The sequence below is a fragment of the Streptopelia decaocto genome (genome assembly GCF_964273445.1).
Source record: "Streptopelia decaocto genome assembly, chromosome: Z".
Taxonomy (NCBI): domain Eukaryota; kingdom Metazoa; phylum Chordata; class Aves; order Columbiformes; family Columbidae; genus Streptopelia; species Streptopelia decaocto.
In genome coordinates this window covers 38,697,298-38,710,056 of record NC_138657.1, presented here as the reverse complement: position 1 = coordinate 38,710,056, position 12,759 = coordinate 38,697,298, and the positions used below count along the sequence as shown (strand labels likewise).

Genomic DNA, 12,759 nt, shown 5'->3' with positions numbered 1-12,759 from the left:
ACCCCAGAAAGAGGAGCCATCGCGTGGGAGGAAACTTGCTATGTCCAGGGCCTCGCCCAGGCCACTGCCTCTGGAAAGGGGGACTGTCCTAATCCCAGCCCACTTCCCTTCCAGTCTGTAGCCAAGGGTTCAGGTAGCTCCCTGCATCCTTTTGCCAGTGTGTGACTGGTCCCATTCACATCTCTTATTTCGAGCTTGATTGTTCTTTCTTCCCCCTCCCCCCTTGCTCTGCTTTGCCCTTACTGACTCCTTTTTTTTTCCCCAGAGTGGTGCTGCCAAGCAAGGCACAATCAGGAGCTCCACCCAGCGCTCCAGTTTGCAGCTCTGCTTCCAATTTTAACTTTCCCTTTGAACAACACGACCAGGGCTATACTGGTTTTTGCTTAGCTCCTTTCTGAAGGCTGTAGGATGAGCGATCATGACTAACGCTATGGCGCTGGTTTGCTTGCTTGTAAATGTTAGTCTCCTTTGGCTGTGTCACTTGTGGTGGATGAATCCAGCTTCCAGCAGACTGCTTATGTGGGAAAGTCCATCTTTGCTGTCCCAGATGACTCATCACAGAGATGAGTTTTTGTAGCTCATCGGTTTAGGCAGACTTTTTTTTTAATAAGGTTTCTGTCCTTCCAATGCAAAACACTGCAGAGAGCAGTCCAGTTGCAGTAGAGAACATCCTTTCCATACAGCAAATTTGCTGCAAAGAGGAAGGCAATCAGCTTTATGGTGCATGAAGAAATGGTTTGAATTTCAGAGAGGGAGATATACGCCAAATGTTTGGTGGAGATTTTAAAATTATTCAGTCATTGCAGTAGACTGACAGGGGAGATTCCAGAGACTGTAATGTTTGAGGTTTGCTAAAAAAGAAATGTTAGATAACCATCCATCATGAGTGGCCTAAGGAAAGCTGATACAGACTTGGAGCACAGAGAATGAAGTTGATGTTTTGAAGCAATGTTTTGAAGTCTATTCCAACCTTATTTTCTGTGATACCTATCCAAATTACTTTTCTTAGGTGTTTAATAGGCCCTTTCTAGCTCTTCTTTATGAATTTGAATTGCTGTTCGCTATTATGTAATTTTCTTAGATGAAAATACAGGCTTATTTGTGGGTAACATTAGACCAAAAGCAGAAAAAATAGAGAATCAGATTGTTTAAATATCTGGCTTGTTCATATGTTTCAACTAACTGATTTTGTTTTTCAGTGAAATTTGTGTTCCACTGTCAGGGTGCATGATGTTAATAGAATGCTACTGAACCTTTCATTTGTGTTCCTTATGTGTGGCAAGATATGGTACAGTAATTGAGTTTTATATCCTATATATGTAACTGAAGTATAAATAATGGTTGTTTATGTAATTTCTTAGCCATAAGCAATTGTGTGTCTCCACAGGAAATCTAAGCTAGTTGCTGAATATTTTATCAACAACAGTTTTGTCTGTTATATCAATTGCAGAAACCCTGCTACCAACAATACAACATTACATTAGAGTGTAATGTCTGTCTTATCCTCCTTTTTATCATTAACAAAAAATGTTGTGTTCCTCATCTACCATTGTCTTTATACTTCCCTCTCCTTTATTTCCTCTTACGCCTTTCTTGAGCAGAGGTCCATCAGACATTCTTTTATGTTGCCTCAGTTCTTGCTTCTCTCTGTGTAGCTTCATCTTAGTCTTTGACAGTCTCTACTCTTATCATGGATGCCTGACTCTCATTCCTTATGACTTTGTTTTTCAAGTTGATTTCTCATTACATTTATTTGTCAGCTTCCTAGACTATCTGACCTTCATCTGCTAACCTCCATTTCTGTTTCTCAGAGAAATGATTACTTCTGTTTTGATTTTGCCAGCCGTCCTATCTGATTACTGCATCTCCAAGACCCTTTGTCATGACTGCCCCCTCCTCATCTCCTTTATGATAATGCACCAATCTGGGACTGGTTGTTGTACCAGGCAGATTTCTTTGATGTCTTCTTTCTAACTCTTATTTCATCCCAAATTATCCTTTTTTTTTTTTCTTTTTTTCCTCTCCCAGAATGCATTTCCTAGTTCCTTTGCGTTGCAGACTGTCTAGAGCTCTGCCTTAGGCTTTTTCCTGTATCTTTTCCCCTGTGGAATCTAAAGCTTTCCAGGGAAATACTGATTGGAATTGGCATGTTTACCTTTGCTCAGCACTTTTGCCTGCTACTTACAGTGATGAATTCTCATGTTTTTTCTCAGCTTTTACTGCCTTTAACTGCTTAGCCTGACCCCAAAGCCCCATTAATTCAATTTTTCTGTTTTAATTCAAAATTTCTGATTTTAACCTCTTGCTGCGATCTTATTCCCTCCCTAATTTTATTCTGAGTTACTATCCTTAAAGCTGACAGTCAACTCTAGTCTCTTTCTTCTTTTCCAAACTCCCAAACAGAAAAAAATTACATTTGTTGTCGTACATTCTCTCCTGTCTTTGTACTGAATTCTGTGCTCTGCATAAATTGCCTTCATTAAGATGTCTACAGGTTCGTTCCCTGGAGACATTCAAAACCTGCCTGGACACATTCCTGTATAACTTCATCTAGGTGTTCCTGCTCTGGCAGGGGTATTGGACTAGATGATCTTCCGAGGTCCCTTCCTATCCCTAATGTTCTGTGATTCTGGCCAAGTTGCGAGGATTCCCCTCATTTCTTACCCTCCTTCATCTGTGCTGCTTTTGATACTATCTGTAATGCCTGCCACTTGGTGTCTTATTCTCACTGGGCTTCTCTAATAGTGTCTTCTTGTTATTCTTCACTGCCTTCTGCTCTCTAATTATTATTCCTTCTCCTCTACTGCTGTCTGTGCTTATACTTCCAGTCTTTTTTTGCAATTAGTTAACTTACCTGCTATTCTACCAAATTTTTCAATTTGAACTGTGATGAACCATGTTAATACAACCATACCAGACGTTCTTCCAAGTGTGCTCATTCTTTCCACTGCTGTTTTACCTGTTGAGATGCTTCAATCTGGAATACTTCTTTCCAGTGATTTTTTTTGTTGTTGTTTTTTCCCCATTTTGGTCTTATTCCATGATTGCACGAAGTTCTTTCACTTCCCCTGGTGTAGTATCTTCTGTGATCTGCACTTGGTCTTTATCGTCCCAACTAGAGTTGTTGTTTACCTGTTGTTTCTTTTCTGTATTACAATTGTGTCATCCTCTTTGTTTCGTTAGGGGCTTGTGGTATTCTCTACTTATGTAAGTGGATTTAGCCGTCACCTTACTTTCACCATCTTGAAGCTTGAGCTTGTTGGGAAAAACTTGTGCAATGTCAGCTATATCTTAACAGGTGTTGTCTTAGAGCAGTCTATGTACTCTTCATCAGTTTTCATTACCGAGTCATCTGAACACTTCTTTGAACTGTAGTTGTTTGACTGAAGTGTGTCGACCTATATAAGATGAAAACCTTGCAAGAGATTGGAGGAAAAAAGCCCACACCTCTGTGTATCTCCTGTCTTACAGTGCTGTTGGTTGTCAATACCTTCACTGTCAATACCTTTCAGCTGACTGTCCTCCCTTGCTATATGTTTATCATGAGCTTCTCAAGATGGGTGCTTCTCTCTAGGTGCATCTCTTTCATCATGGATCTGCTCAGCAACAAAGCTTTAGAAGTTTCTACTCATTTTTGATACAGGTAGTTTTGTTGCCATGCTGTTTTCAAAATGATCTTCCCTTCCTAATGTTGGGATTTTTTGAGCAAATGGTGCTGAAGCTCTGAGCTGATGGAATAATCACATTTATTTCAAATCTTTAGTTTAATTAAAAGAAAAATTAAATCTACAGCCAAGTGGCAATACTCTCTTCCCTTTCTTCTCATTATTCTCCTTCATCAGTGGTCTGCTGTCTCACAGCATTAGTCCATTATAAAACTGTATTGGCAAGACTGTTGAAGTTCATGCTCACATGTCATCATAACTGTTAGGCTGTGCTGTAAATCTGTTTGATAGAAGTAATTTGTACAGATTTTTTGTTTGTTGTTTAAGCTAGCAAACTTACTTTACCATGTAGCTCAGACTGCTCCCCTGATGTATTTTTTAGCACAGTTCCACAAAGTTTGCATTGCTGTATCTGAGGGAACTGAAATTCTTGATTCATGAAAGGGAACAAGCTGTGAGGAGGCACAGACCTTAAACTGCTTTCTCTTGGAGTGGGTGTGATACAGAATTCATTTTCCCTTCCTGCTTATCTGCAGTTGAATTGAAGCGGCTGAAGTTAAAAGGCATTTGATTTGGCAAGAAGTTATGGGAAACAAGGCAATTTATTGGGGTTATTAGTGTTTGTGTTGGGACTCAGAAATACTGTGTGTTTATTTTATCCTTACAGCTTTGTATTGTAGTGGCTTGATTCAAGATATGTGTAAGAGAAGCTTGAAATCCTTCTGGAAATTGGAGGCATGACTAAGATAAACTAAGCACATGTTACCCTTGGTGGTTTTAGTGGTGGTCTTGGTTTTTACAAGACTAAAAGAACTTCCCAGTGTAAGAGAAGAAGAAAGATAATCCATTGACTTTCCCATGAACATTTGCTGTAAAAGCAGCACAGACTAAATCTGGAGTTCCTAACTTCTAAAAAAAATTCGAAAGAAGTGTCTCTTCCAAGCTGTTATGGACAATACAGATCATTAATTGTACTTCAGCCAGAACTTCAGTTGTCAGAGGTTCTTGCAGTCAGATAAATATAGGGGTCACTAAAACATGCCTGTTTCCTTGTGGGCATGGCTACAATCATGGAAGAAGACCAGCTGAATAACCATGTTGATGAACAGAAACAGAATGAGTTGTGAATTCTACTTTCAGGAGCTAGGCAGCTTGATTTCTTTTTCAACACGTTGACAGTAGCTGAAGCTTCCGTTCTGTCCTCTGGCAAGACGATACGATGTGAAGGATGAAGCATACAAGCAGGATCCAAGAACAGTGCTAATGAGTCAGGCATCTCATGAAGCTGCTGACTACTTTTATGTGTTTCTGGTCTGTGAGCTCCATTCAGTTCCTCTGAAGCATGAGATGTCCTTTTACAAATGCTGTCATAAACAACTGCACAACCTGTGTAGATAATTCCTTTTGATCTTAACGTAGAAAAAATATTTCAACTTCATAGATACTTGCAAGTGCTCTTTCAAATTCATTGTTTTCTCACTGAGGACTAGCTCCTTCTGAAGTTTAGACTATCTTTCAGTTGTGCCACTTCTTAAAAGTTTAAAGTAGCACATAATTTCCTTTACTTTGACAGGTAACTCAAAAATTGACTTTTTTATTTTTCTTTTAAGCACTTCAAGAAATGATACTTTGGATTAAGAACAAGTATGTGGTATTCCATCCTTCCACAGGGATCAAGTCCAGTTCCTGTCCCTGCATATGACAACCCCAAAATTCACACTGTATGTCCAGCCTAAACATAGGGTTATGTCGGGCCAGTGACCAGTCACTAGTGGGGTTCCGCACGGATCCATCTTAAGGCCATCGCCCATCAGCCAATTGCTCATTGTGTGTTTATCCAGCTGTATGCTGAACATCTTGTCCAGGAGGATACTGTGAGACAGTATCAAAGACTCTACTGAAATCCAAAAGATCACATCAACAGGCATCCCTTGGTTAACTAGGTGGGTAAAGTTGTCATAGAAGATAGGTTTGTTAAGCAGGACTTTGCCCTCATGAACCCATGCTGGCTGGGACCAATGACTGTGTTGTCTTTCAGATGTTTTTAAATAACTACCAGAACAATCTTCTCTATCATTTTGCCAGGAACCCAAGTGAGGCTGACAGGCCTGCAGTTGCCAGGGTCATCCCTATTGCCCTTCTTTTATATTGGACAACCTTTGCCAGCTTCCAGTCATCCCAGACCTCTCCAGATTCCCAGGAGCACTGAAAAATCACAGAGAGAGGTCTCGCAATGACATCAGCCAGCTCTATAAGCACCCTTGGATGAATCTCATCAGGGCCAATCGACTTGCAGGGATCTAGCTGGAGAAGCAAATCCCACACAATTTCCAGATGTATTGGGAGTTTATTGCTCTCACTGTTTTCCAGCCCAGGGTTACGGGGGCCCTCAGGTCCATCATCAGTGTTGAAGACTGAGGTGAAGAAAACATTAAACATGTTAGCATTCTCTGTGTCCCTGTTAATAAGGTGACCATGCTCATCAAATAATGGGCCAGTGTTATTTCTTCTTATTTCTAGTTTGGTAAAGTAAGAACAGTTTTGGAAAAAATCATCTTACATTGTTAATAGTGAATGCTAAATCCAAAGCTTACGTTACTGTAATTTAAATGACATCTAGAATGCTGTCAGCCATCAGATTTTTAGGTTATTAATTGTGAGGGTATGTTTAGTATCATCCAACTGACTGCTTTTACTTTTCATTATGAAGAAATGTCAATGTTCCTTACGTAGTGAAGTGGTCAACTTTCTTCACGCCATTTACTCTAATAGTGAGCTTTGCACTGTGTGTGCCTATTTCTCCTTTGGGCTGATTGTAATTTTTCTTCCTTTGAACTTACCTCAGAGGTTTCTTTCATGAAAATCAAAACTTGCACACCAACTTGACAGAAACTGCCTCTTTGTTATAGTGTATTTGAATCTATCATTTGAAGAAGCTGTTGGAAAATTGTGTATGTATTACACATTGTTTCTGAAAAATGGTTATGTGGAGTGTTGCCAGGAGACTTCTACCCACTGACTAAACTGACTGCTAATTTTACCTCTGTTTCATGAATCTATACTGAGAGAACAGGTCTGTGTTAGTGAGTATGTAATAGGGTTGGTTTAGGTCTTCTAGCCACTTCAAAGTTTCACAGACTTCTGAAGTGAATATACTTTGTTGCATTGATGGGCTTCCTCTTCCTAGCCCCCTCCCCCCCCCCCCCCCTTTTTTTTTTGGTGTGTGTTTGTTTTTTATCTTCTAGGTAAGCAAATTTCTAACGTGGAATAAAAGCGTACAATAGTGTGACAACAGCCTCAAGAACATCTGTATGCATGTTTAAGAAAAGAGTCCGAAGATTAATTTTCTCTATTTTAATAAGATTTCAACACCCAGTGTGCAATACACTGCAAGAATAGGACATGATTGCAGTATGTAGGAAAGCTGAGGTTCTTTACTGCTTTTTTATGTGCTAGATTCTAGATGTCACTATTTTAACCAGTAATATTGCTAGAATATAGTGGAGGGTCATGGTGAGCAGAACATGGGGACTTGTGCTTGATATCTTCTCTCAATGAATGTGGTGTAGTTAAGCAACTGTTTATGGCAGAGATTAACTCTGTTCTGGTTTGGTTTGTTTTTGTTTTGAATTGAAACCACTCTTGCTTCTCTCCAGATAGATTATTTGACTGAGGAAGAGACCTATGAATGTTGTATACAGTTCCATAGAAACAAAACAGGAAATCCATTTAAGTATTTTGTTGAAGGTCATGATAAGCATGTCCTGGGTATGCTTTGTTGGCTCCCCCTAGTTTGCTATGAAAAACTGCACAATAATTGCCTACTAATAAGGAAGTATGCTTATGTGATAAGCTAAGGGCCTGACACGTTATTTCCTTTTCTATTCTTCTCCCACCCTTTTTTCCATAAATAAAACAGGGCCTTCTTAGTGTTGGTTCCTGATAGTCTGGTATGCTTTCAGTGTTCTCCAGTGCTGCCCTCTTACGGAAATCCTCAGTGGTTTGTTTTCTTGTGCCAAAGTTTTGGACCCATGAGTCAGGATTTGGTATTTAAGAAGCTGTGTAAGCTTTGTCCCCTTTCCCCCCAAAAATGTAAGCTTAAAAGTATTCCTGAACTTTGGAGAAAAAGGTTCTGAGAAGTTTTTATTGTGCAGATGACATCCTCTAAATGTAACTGAACATGACTATTGGCTTATCAATTTCCAACATAGATCTGTCTTCTGGCTTTCACACATAGCACATGGCCAAAGTATGCAACCGTTAGCTCATAGCATTCAATGTAGTGCCACAAGGATCATGTTTGTGTTGAAATGTGCAAATACAAGCCTCTAACCTCACAGAACCCTCCACTAGTAGGCCTTTGCCTTTTAAAGGTAGAAGTTCTTCTGCAAGGGTTGCCAATGCAATACAAAAAGTACATGATTTTATTATTTGAATGTAGGATGCATTTTGGAGGAATACTTCGCAAACTGCTATGAATGTCTCTAGTAAGTGGCAACATCATTTTTCACAGCAGTACTGTGCAGGCCATGAGCTCTTAAGAGTCATGATGGTTTTGGTCTTGAATTCTGGCTTTAGGTTCTTTAAAAGGTTGAAAAAATTCTTTTAGAGAAAACTACTCATCATACAAGAAGAGAGTGCAAAGAACAGGAGCAGCGTTTTCTGTGGAATGTCCATCTTACGTAGAGATCGCTATCTGGGGAGTTCTGCTGTGGTGTTGGTTTTTTGTTGTTTTGTTTTTCTTATGTTAATGTCATGTTGTGATAAAGCTAACACATTTGGAAGCTAAGTGTGTGTTGTAGTTGGACAATGTTTTACTAGCCCAAAGTTTGAAAATGTTTTGTAATTTGGGACCTGCACTCTTGTAGTAAGAATAAAATCTGAGAATCTGTTAGACAGGTTGATGTACAAAGTAGAAAATTCAATGTGATTAAGTAACTTGGTATGTGCAAAATATCTTCAAAGGTGAACTGGGGTTTTTTTGCTGTGTGTTTGGTTTTGTTTGTTTTTTCATTTTTGTGTGTGCCTGGTTTTTTATTTTTTTAATGACTGCTTTTTGTTAAAAATACGAACCATGGAGGTACCAAACATGCATTGAAATAATTATTTTAATCCCCTGAAAGACAGTACTGTGATATTTGTAAAGTGTCCTTATTTATTGCTGCTTTCAAATAGGTACTTAATGTATAATGAAGAACTGATACCTAAATACTTTGAGGGTCAAAACCAGGCCTTTGTTTGCAGATGGCCATATTTCTAAACTTCAAAACCTCAGCAGGTGTGTTGATCATGTCAGCTTGTTATTTAATCAGCTGTGTTATATTTCAAGATAAATATTTAAGTTGTAGACTGAGGTGGAAATATGTAACCAAGGGATGTTGGAAGCAATGTTTAATATGAGTTGACTGAAAAGATGAGTGGAAGATGATATACAATACAGCATATATCATATTCGTAAGTGAAGTCTCCACATGTGAATTTTCAGGGTAATGTCGAGGTAACCATGGCAGATATATTGTTAACCCCCACTGCCCCCTTCTCCCCCTCTAGCCCTCCCTCTCACCCCTTCCCACTAAGGACAGACAATTGGGAGGGGAAGAAGGACCAAGAGAAGAGAGTTGGAAAAATGAAAAATGTTTTACTAATGCTAGTAATAAAAGTAGAGAAAATAATAGAAAATATACAAACTGCTCCAGCAGATGTAGGGCCAGCACCCAGAAGTTCTGGACTGGACGCTACAGCCAATGGGAACTGGATTCAGTCTGTCAGTAGGCCTCAGTTCGCAGGGACAACTCACAAGGTCCTCTCTTAATGTCGGCCATAAGGAAAAGGGACGAGATCCTTGTGGTCTCTCACTTTTATATGAAATATCATGTGAATGGGATGGAATACTTAGTTGGTCAGTTTCAGTTCACTTCCTGCTTGCACGTCTCACAGATGCATCATTACCAAAGGACCTTGCATTCCATTGCTATGTCTACCAAAACACGTATCTAGCTTTTCAGAAAACTGCAGTTAGTAAAAAGACTTTAGCTAACATGGAAATCCACTAAAAGAGAAACTTGTTTTTAATAAAACCAGGACAGGTAAACATTTTCATATTTCACCATCAATAATGGTATAAGTGCTGCCTTATGTGCTCTCAATTTTGTTTACATTATCTTGAAAACTCATGAATATTCTGTGTAGAGTATGAGAACATTAGTGAAGTAGAAGGTGTGGACGCAGTGAATTGGTGGTATGCTTAGTCTCTGAAGAGAAGGAGAGTATAAATTCATTACCCCTTGGTTGATAACTTTCAAAGAAGTGTTACGCCATCAGAATACTTTCCTAGCAGGAACTCTGAGATCTGTATGTATAAAGAACAGATGGATCTTTTCAGTGGACAAAGCACTGGAGAACATGTGGTGATGTGGAGTTATTAGGCAAACAAGAATGTGGGGGCTTTTATTTAAAGTACTGGCACATGGCTTTCAGTAAAATCCAAAAGCATGACTAGTATCTGTTTTGCAGTAATTTGAAAAATAAAGTTTTGGAATTCAGTTGAAGCAGAAATTCCACAAAACCGGTGGTAGACACTTCTATGATTTGCATGTTCCGTGTAATCCAGTCCCGTTTGGAATTGCCTGAAGGCATTTGGACTTGTTATTCAGAGGAACTGTGTCATCATGGAGGGCACTTGCAGGGAGCAGTGTGTATTATTTTCCTTTCTTGAGACAACTGCCAGTTGTGGCTGTAGTAGTATTACAGTGACAAACTCACTAGCCCCTGGAAGCAGGACGCCTAGCTTTGATTCTAAGTCTGGGGGAATTCAAGGGTCTGCCTCCCACAAGAATGCTATAGTTGGCAGGCTCTTTGGGGTAGGAACAGTGCTGGTCTTCCCCAGAGACAGATCCAGGACACATCTAGACTAATATTTTTTTTTAATGTGTTAATGGAGATATTTTTATTGATACAGTTAGTTCATTCTTCCAGGGTGCTGGTATAGTTCAGTAAAGTTACAGTCTTGTTTTGCTGGTATCTGTTCTTCTTCTAGGAAAAAAGGTATACCAATAATTTGCTGTATAAGTCAGTTGTGTTGTGAACCTGAAGGAATCATCTCAGTTTGTTATAAACCACAGTAAGCTACTACTTGGTGCTTCATACGGACACCAGTAGGACATGTACAGGACTCTGTAGGTAATGGTGAACATTTTAACTAGGGCAACTTCGTGCACTGTTCTTAGGCTTCATGATGCAGTAAACTAAAGGTTTTCTATAAGATAGTTTATGAAGTCATGAACTGAAGATAATTTTAACGCTTCAAAACTTTGTTTTGAACACTTAAACAGAGTGCATTCACCACATGAAGATTTTATACAGAGAGCTGGTTTACTTCAGTTGCTCCTTTGTTCTCAGAAGTGTACTTGTGTGGGGAAATGAGTGTTTTTTGGGGGAGTTTAGGTTTTTTGGGTGTTTTTAGGATCGGCATCATCCAATAGTCAGAGTAATAGACTCATTTCCTCATTAGGCTCTGGAGTTAATATCTGTGGAAGAAGTTTCTTTAGGACAACATATAGTTGCTGGTATTTCTTCTCTTAATCATGTGAATAGTGTAGAAAGCTGCCACGGACAGGAACATGCCATTCTCTCTGATGAAATAGAGAATTGCATTCTTGTGTTGGAAACATTTTGGTAAACGAGTAAATTATGCTTCTTCTTTTTCATACACAGTATGTTTCATGGAAAAGGCCGGTACATGATTTGGAGTGTTCTTTAGCTTGTAAAGGTACATAAAGTGAGTTTAAAACCACAACGTCACATGCTATTGAAACATCCCACACTTCCAAAAAAAGACAGTTCTTGAAACATTTTCAGCATTTCCTAATGACCATTTACATAGCTGATTCTTGTCTCCTATGTAGATAGATGGCTACAAAGTAATATCCAAATTGGTTGATTTACATATACAAACAGCAGTCATTTCTATTTACTCTCCTGTGTTGAGCTACAGATGTTCTACATCAAGGTAGTAGAACAACAGAGAATTGAAAGGTGATGTAGTTAGATGAATGTGGTTCATAGAATGGGGTTTTATAACAAATGATCTTAAACTGCCACATCAGTAATAATAACCCTCAGGATTTTTAAAAGTATTAGGTTGGTGCAAAAGTAATTGTAATTTTCGACTGTGAATTTTAAATCAGTATAAGTAGGCTGAAACATCTTTATTGATCAAAATAGGAACCATTACAATCAACACAGTTTTGCCAACGAGAAGGAAGTTTGTTTATTCCTGTAGTGAATAATCCATGCTCTGGTATTCGACAAAGCCTTGGAAAGTATTTTCTGTATCCTGCTGATTGTGGAAGCATTTTTGCTGCAAAAAGTTGTTGAAATGTTTGAAGAAGTGGTAGTTGGTTGACGAGAGGTCACATGAATATGACAGATGAGGCAAAACTCTGTAGCCCAATTTGTTCAGCTTGTGAAGCGTTGGTTGTGTGACGTGTGGTCAGGTGTTGTTTTGGAGAAGAATTGGGCCCTTTCTGTTGACTGATGCCGGCTGCAGTTGTTGCAGTTTTCAGTGCATGTCATCGATTTGCTTTTATATGTTTAAAAACACCCCACCCTTTGGCGCACATTTCATTCCTTCAGGAAAGTACTTTTCTCCCCAATAACTCTTAAAAATCGTTGATCCAACTTAGCGAACTTGGCAGTGATAGCTAATTCAGCAGTTCTAATTGATTCAAAGATTCAATTATGTTCCTGTGAGCTTAATGAAAGATTGAGGTCAAACCATTGCTGCAGACAAAGGGACTGTAGCAAAAGCTGAGTTACTTTTAAATATCAGAGAACCTAAATGAGAAGGAAAAAAAAAAACAGGAATTGTTTCCACTGCATGAAGAACTATGATCAGAACTCTCCTGTTGGTAGATATCAGGGGATCTGATTGTACTGTGCAGAAAGTCTAAAGGAAATCAATCTTAACTAGGTCTATGAGTCTATGGCTTTTAGAATTATCCGTTTATTTTTTACCTGGGTTCTGTGTTTAAAAAGAAAATAAACCTATGTCCCTCTAAAAAGAATAGTCATAAACAACATCTTGAGGAACAAA

At 38.9% G+C, this 12,759-nt stretch overlaps 1 protein-coding gene across 2 annotated transcripts in view; it reads left to right on the top strand.

The window, feature by feature from the left end:
• SLC44A1 (solute carrier family 44 member 1) overlaps positions 1-12,759 on the top strand; it is a gene marked incomplete at its 3' end in the record, with an annotated part of 62,865 nt that overhangs the window by 1,142 nt on the left and 48,964 nt on the right. The window lies entirely within an intron of this gene.